Raw genomic sequence first — 7,339 nt, 5'->3', positions numbered from 1 at the left:
GGCAGAAATTCAATTTGGTTCTCATTTACAGGCAAGCCTACTTAAACTGCACATTCTAAAGCAATGTGAGATCAAAAATGTAGCAACACTTCAAAAAAAAAAAATCACACTTCTCTGAATTTTGCAATTAAGTTCTCCAGTCAAGTAATGTGTACAAAAATGCATGTACTGGGTAAAGTGTGCATAAAAATGCATATATTGGTGAGAATGACACACAAAATGCATCATTTCAACAGAAAATCCTTTTGGGTGGAATTATTAGACAATATTGCATACGAATATGGGTGTACAGTGGTGCCTCGCAAGACGAAATTAAAATGTTCTGCGAGTTTTTTCATCTTGCGAATTTTTCATCTTGTGAAGCACGGTCAAGTCGCAACTGCACCTCTTCAAGCGGTTTTAAGAAAAAGGAAACAAACTTGCAAGACGTTTTCGTCTTGCGAAGCAAGCCCATAGGGAAATTCGTCTTGCGAAGCAACTCAAAAAACGAAAAACTCTTTCGTCTTGCGAGTTTTTCGTCTTCCGAGGCATTCGTCTTGCGATGTACTACTGTATTAGGAAAAATTCACACTAGAATACTGACTAATTTACAAGTTCAAGCTGAATTTAAGATTAGAAAAATTAAGAAAAGAAGAGAGATTGCGAGAAACCCAAATTGTTAGATTCACCTATGCACACTAACTGGCAAATGTTTCAAAATTTCAACCAGGAAGAGTTTTCCAGTTGCATCCTTTTATTATTATTTTTCATTTAGTTTAGCCTGCTTATTTATCTCAACATTTGTGAGCTGCCTGACTTCCAGGGCTAGGTGACCCGTGTTTAGGGGGGAAAGCAACCCAGAGAATTCATCAAATCGTAACATAAAATCACAATCTAAATGCTAAAATATCACAGAGTATTATCCCAGCAGCAGCTGAAAACAATACCAAAATGCTACATGTATTAAAATCCAGCAGCTAAATTTCAGGATTTAAAAACAGCAGCAGTTTAAATATAGAGTGCTAGCATATTAATTAAAATATCTGAAGCAGAAAAGCCTTGAAGGTCTGCTTAAAAACTGACAGAGGATGGGTAAGGCATGCCTGCTTATAGAGGAAGTTCTGTCGACATGGGCTCAGCATGGTACCCTCAAGACATCACAGACTCCAATTCCTTTCATCCCCAGCCAGCATAGCCAATGGTCAGGGATGATGGGAGTTGTAGTCCTCAAGATCCAGAGGTGACAATGTTGACTACACTTGCACAATAGTGTCATCCTTTTTCTATCAGGTGGGGAGTAATTGACCCTCCAGATGTTGTTGGACTCCAGCTCCCATCATCCCTGATTATTGGCCATGCTAGGTATGATTACAGTTTTGATTACCTTTTTAATTACTATCCAGTATTATATTGAAAATGTTGGTGATTACGCCAGCACTGCTTCCATCATCCTGGTTGTTTCAAACAGCTGGAGAAGAAACCACCCAAGCACACTCACACTTTGCAGTATCTGCCTGATCCCTAGCAGATTGGCTTATGTCTAGGGAAAAAATAACAACAACACTCACCATCTTTCTCCTTGACCCCCTTGGCCATGCCTGTGGGACATTCTTCTGAGTCAGTTAAAAAAATGTCTTGGGAATATTCATCACGATGACATGCGCCTTTCCCAGGGACTCCAGGAGAACCAGCCAATCCATCTTCCATGCTCTGTCCTGCAGGCCAGGGGTCTGGGTGTATATCATAAAATGAGTGGAGGAACAGCAACTCACCTTGATTTATCACCTTAACGTGAGGAAAGAGAGGGAGAGGGAATGCTAAGCAATCTCTATAAGGCTAGCGTTTGGAGAGCCACAGGGAGCCTTCCGTCAGATTGATCGATCCAACGGTATCTTCTGCCCCAGATGGAACCAAATTGATGTCTCTTTTGGCTCTGAGTTGCTCCCTTTGATTGTTACCTCCTTAGCCCTCTATCCAGGTCCCCCTTTATTTCTCTTTCTCTCAATCGCCTCTCTACCTGATCCTCTCTTCCATAGAAAGCTCAAGCTCCTCCAGAGCAAAAATGAGCCATAAAATATTTAATGGCACTGCAAAGTGGTTTGATGTGAAACAGAAGTAGTCAGAGGGAGCATTCCTTGCCCTGATGAAGGGCTGCTTAGAGAATAGGGAAAGCAGGTGCTGGTGTGCTTGAGAGTGGTACTAAATTACCCAAAGGTGCCAGCCCAGGCAGTGTCAATAAGCACTAAATTGGAACCCCAAATGAGTTTTGTGCCTACCACTATCTATCTTAGACACTTATGTGGCCTTAGGACCATGCAGTCTCTAAACACTGTGCTGCCTGGAGAGAATTTATCCTTTCAACATCCCAAGGAGATAGGGAAGGACAACCAGTTAATATCAGTGGACCATTCTAGAATATGGCAAAATCAAGTCTGTGGTGAGTGTTTCTTTGGCTTGGCCAGATTCTAAAGGGGTGTAAAAGTTTTTGAATTTTGCAGCACTCTTCATTAAGAGTAATGGAAATATAGCTTGTGAGGCTTTTTAAGAATCACCACACACATGCAAACCTTCTAAAATGATTTTAATAATAATAATAATAATAATAATTTTTATTTATATCCCGCCCTCCCCAGCCAAAGCCGGGCTCAGGGCGGCTAACAACAATCAAATAAGCAATCAAATAATAACACATTCTAAAAATATTTCATTATAAAAATTAGTTAAAATCAAATTGATGGCAACCGATTAAACAAAATTCTGTGCAGGTTGCCAGAGGAGGGAGTCATTTTTTTCTTACTAACCCATGATTTAAGATCAGGAAAGGAGGCTTCTCTCCCCATTCCACTGCCAGGGAAGGTTCATTGGGTGGTGACATGGGATAGAGTCTTCTCTGTGGTTGCTCCCCATTTTGGAACACCTTCCCCATACAAGCACAACAGACTCCAACCTGGAGTCTTTTGAAAAGCCTTCTCCTCTGTGTTTTTAACAGTTTTTGGATGCCTCTGCCCATTGGTGTTTCTACGAATATTGTTTACTCTTTAATTGATGTGGTCATTTATCATTTATTTTATGGGGTGCCTCACCATGATGAAACAATGCCAGGAACACATGATGTTGTGGTCCTGTTGAAGCTAAGTTTGTGTAGTTGGTGCCTGGATAGGAAACCTCTGAGAATTGCAGCACAGCTATACTTCAAAATTTTCACACCTCTGAATTTTGCAATATAGTTCTCCAGCTGAATAATCTGTACAAAAATGCATATATTAGGGGAAAGTGTGTGTTTTAGGGTCTGAGAAGTCAAGAAGTACTCTGGACCTACCAGTGTGGGTACTCAGAGAGCCAGTGTGGTATCATGGTTAGTGTGTTGGACTAGGAACTGGGAAACCAATGTTCAAATCTCCACTCATCCATAAAGCTTAAGTCCATCATTGTCTGGCAGTCTAAGCTACCTCAATTAGCCAAAGTTAATTGTGACAATTAGATGAGGAGCATTACCATGTACAGCGGTACCTCGGGTTAAGTACTTAATTCGTTCCGGAGGTCCGTTCTTAACCTGAAACTGTTCTTAACCTGAAGCACCACTTTAGCTAATGGGGCCTCCTGCTGCTGCCGCGCCACTGGAGCACGATTTCCGTTCTCATCCTGAAGCAAAGTTCTTAACCTGAAGCACTATTTCTGGGTTAACGGAGTCTGTATCCTGAAGCATATGTAACCTAAAGGGTATGTAACCCGAGGTGCCACTGTATGTGACATGGAACTCCTTGGAGAAAAAGGTGGGATATAAATGCAATAAATAATATAAGACAAACGAACAAACCCTTGTATATCTAGGAATAAAAGTCAAAGTCCTCAGGGCAGAAAACATGCTACGCTGGGATCCTTGAATGTTAGGAAACATTTTCTTTAGAAATTAGCACTAGTGGATATCTTTCCATTGACTCCAGCAGAAACTACTTCAAGCCATACACAAGCAGAATTCTTCCATCAGGGCTCTCCCCACTTCACTCAAGTGGCCTCTGGGGCTGGCAGTCTATAGAAGCTTTTAAAACTGTACAGAAAAGAAAAATAACCAGCCACTCTTAGCAGCCCCATTTACTCCTCTCTGTATTGTAGTTCCCTCCCCACCCTTCTTTATTTCTCCGATTGAATACCAATTCCCTTTCCACCATTGTTCACAGTGAAGGCAGGCTACCACTGCCAAACAAAGTGAAGGCTTCTTGATTTCCTGAAGAAATCAGCCAAGATTACAGGCGCTCATTCCTTCGATTGGGCTGTTTGCACGAGTCCGATACTCGGGAGATGTAAACAGAACACATCTCGAGGTTGTTATCTGAGCACCGGTGCCCTGGCAGTTGCAAGGAATTCTAAATTGGTTATTATCCGGGGTCATTTGCAGGTCAATGCTTTTCTCCAAGGCGCTCCTGGCACTGTGGATAACACCCCTCCAGCTTACAGCGATGATGTGCAGGCTTCATACCTTCTGGGAACCTGAGGAGGGACCCGGACATTGTAGAAGATGATAGGGGCAACCTTCAAGGCAGCAGAGGGTAGAAGTTAGATCACAGTTAAAATAGGATCAGACAAATCCATAGGGAATGTGGGGTAGTAGGTTGTGGAGGACTTCCACCAGTGTAGGAGAGGCCATAATGATGCTTGCATTTAAGAAGGCAGTCAGGTGGGGGCTTGCTGAGGGCAGACTGAGGTTGGTGGCTCCATGCTTCATTTGCCCTGATAAGGCAGGCTCCACTAGGCAATTGAACAAGGCTATTCTTGGCTTTTGAATAAGTGCCAGAGAGTCTCTCACAGGGTGAATGGAAACAGCACAAAGCCTCCAAAACTGCGTCACTGGCAGGGCCTGCAAAGTGATCCTCATTTTGCACTTTTGCGTGTTACAAAGCATGTCCCTATTTTCAGCTGCAAAATGTATGAGTTAAGGATTCGAAGGCACCTCAGTAGTCCTTCCCTCCCTTGTTTTGACACCCGTTCTGAATGCAAATGTGAAAATAAGCATATAATTACTTCATTTTCCAGGAAGCAAAATCCCCGGTCAGATTGTATTCCCGCATTTCTCACCTTGTGAGGGTGGATGAGTCACCTCTAGAAGCTGAAGTCATCTGTGTGTTTAAAAAAAAGGCCCCATAGATATCTGTTCCACATTGAATTTTAAAGCATTAGCAAATACAGTAAATGCTCTGGAATGTCGGGCAGCTATTAAGGGGTTTAATATGATATGGGCACCCACATTTCTGCAAACTGCAAACTGCATCCTGGGATGCAGGACTATGTGTTTACTTGGAGTGATAAACTATAGTGTACTTTCTGGCCCAGCCAACTGGTCTAACTTGTTTAAACCAAAAAATGTAAGCAGCAACATTGCAGCATGCTGTTGAGGGTGTTCCTGATCAAATGCCTTTGGCTTCCTACTGAATTATGGCAATACCTGAACAGCCCCCTCTACCAAGATTTCCAGGATTCAGGGCCTCCTGTTACCATTAGCCCCATGGAAACCCTGAAAGATTTGAGGAGGAGTGCAGCTAGTGTTTGGATTAAGGTAATTTAAAATGTTTTAATTCTGTGGTGGGGGACCTGTGGCCCTCCAGGTGTCTCTAGCTCCAACATAGTAGCCAACTCCAAGAGACCAGGGGCCTGGTGAGACGAGCCACCCATAAGGGGGGGCCACCATGGGGCCTCTGAAGTCTGCTACTTTGGGGGGGGAGGCCGTGGGCGGACCGTTTGGGCAGTGCGGAGCTTGCGTGCGCCCAAGCCAGCACGTCTCTCCCGTCTGGCATTTGTCACCCCCCCTCAATGGTGACACCCAGGGCAGACCATCCCCACCACCCACCCCTTCCTCTGCCCCTGGCCCCAGCTAAGATGGTCAATGATCAGGGAAGATGGGTCTTGCATTCCCAACAACATCCAGAGGGCCACTGGTTCCCCAACCCTGCCTTGTGGAACAACACCACTGAGGACACTTTGGTAAACAGTAGTTGTCAGGGGTTTAGGAGCAGAGGCACGGGCAAGGGAGGAAACAGAGAGCGAAGGGGAGGAGGCAGAAGAAAAGATGAGTGACGACGACGACCCGAGATCTCCTAGTCTTTCCAGTGAATCAGAGGATTCACAGAAAGGAGCACCAGTGGCGAGGGCAAGGGGGGAGTCTAGGGGGGCACCCCAGGAAGACAGAGCCAGAGAGGACTCAGGGGGGAGCAGCTGGAAATCGGGACCAGCGTCACCGCCAGGAAGCAGGGAAGAGGAAGGGAGCCAGGGGGGAAGCGCTGGCAGCTCACCACAGGAGGGAGGACATGAGTCAGGAGTGGCCACACCTCCACAGGAGGGAGGACATGAGTCGGGGATGGCCACACCTCCATCGGGGAGCGAAGAAACGGTTGAGAGGAAAGTGGAAGGTTGGGCGCGCGCGCCAAGTTCAAATGCAGAGGAAGGCGGCGCAGTAAGCAGCCCCGAAAGAGAGCCAGGTCCTAAAGCCCGGCGCAAGGAGGCAGGAGGGTCTGGGTCAGCGTCAGAAGAATCCCGGAAGGAAGAAGCCCCGGGGGGTAGAGGGACCCAGAGGAGGACAGTCAGGAGGAAAAGGTGGAGCAAGGCTAGGATATTAAGTTGGTGCACACAGGGCGGAGACTCAGACGGAGCTTCGCCGACCTAGCTACTAGGCGTAGAGTTGCGCGCAGCAGCGTGAGAATGGAAACTGTAATTCAATAAAGACTTTTACTTAATGACCGCTGGCTAGCGTGATCCTCTGTGAGCTAGGATCTTCAAGCAGCTCTGACAGTAAGCTCCGTCTGCACTTGTGGGCACCTACAGCCTCGAGGAGGGGAGAGACACAGGTGCCTACTAGCAAGCTCACGAACGGCAGACGACATGACGGCTGAGCAGCAGATAGAGGAACTCAGAAACGCGGTGGCACAACTGAACGCCGAGGCTCTAGCATCCAGGAAGAGGGAGGAGGAAGCAGCCGCAGCCTGCAGGGATCTCCAGGTCAGGTTAGACGTGCTGACAAAGCAGACACCCCGGCAGGAGGGCATTGGGTTGGCGAGACGGACAGGCGGGCTGGTCTCTCACTTCGATGGGAACCTGCAACAGTATCCCAACTTTAGAGCCGACGTACTGTGCGCACTGCAACTGCTGCATAAAGACTTTAGAGATGAACAAGAGAGAGTGGGGTTCATCATGTCCCATCTGCATGGGGATGCGAGAGCATGGCTACGCAATTTATGGAGAGATAAGGATCCGGCGCTACAGAATGCAGATGCCTTTATTAAAGCAATGGATGGGTGTTTTTTATCAAGTATTGACGTGGATCTTGCACGGAAGGAGGTGCATGGGCTGAGACAAGGGAGGGCCAGCGTCA

The 7,339-nt window shown here is 46.2% G+C and overlaps 1 long non-coding RNA gene across 1 annotated transcript in view; it reads right to left on the bottom strand.

Moving 5' to 3' along the window:
• LOC310696111 overlaps positions 1 to 1,670 on the bottom strand; it is an 11,799-nt gene extending 10,129 nt beyond the window's left edge. The window contains exon 1 of the long non-coding RNA XR_014520434.1: positions 1,548 to 1,670. This is a non-coding gene — a long non-coding RNA (uncharacterized lncRNA). The remainder of the gene's footprint in view (positions 1 to 1,547) is intronic.
• Between the last annotated feature and the right edge of the window lie 5,669 nt (positions 1,671 to 7,339).

The sequence above is a fragment of the Podarcis liolepis genome (assembly GCF_965112155.1).
Source record: "Podarcis liolepis genome assembly, chromosome: 16".
Classification (NCBI taxonomy): domain Eukaryota; kingdom Metazoa; phylum Chordata; class Lepidosauria; order Squamata; family Lacertidae; genus Podarcis; species Podarcis liolepis.
The sequence above is the reverse complement of the archived record's forward strand: the minus strand, read 5'-3'. Positions and strand labels throughout refer to the sequence as shown.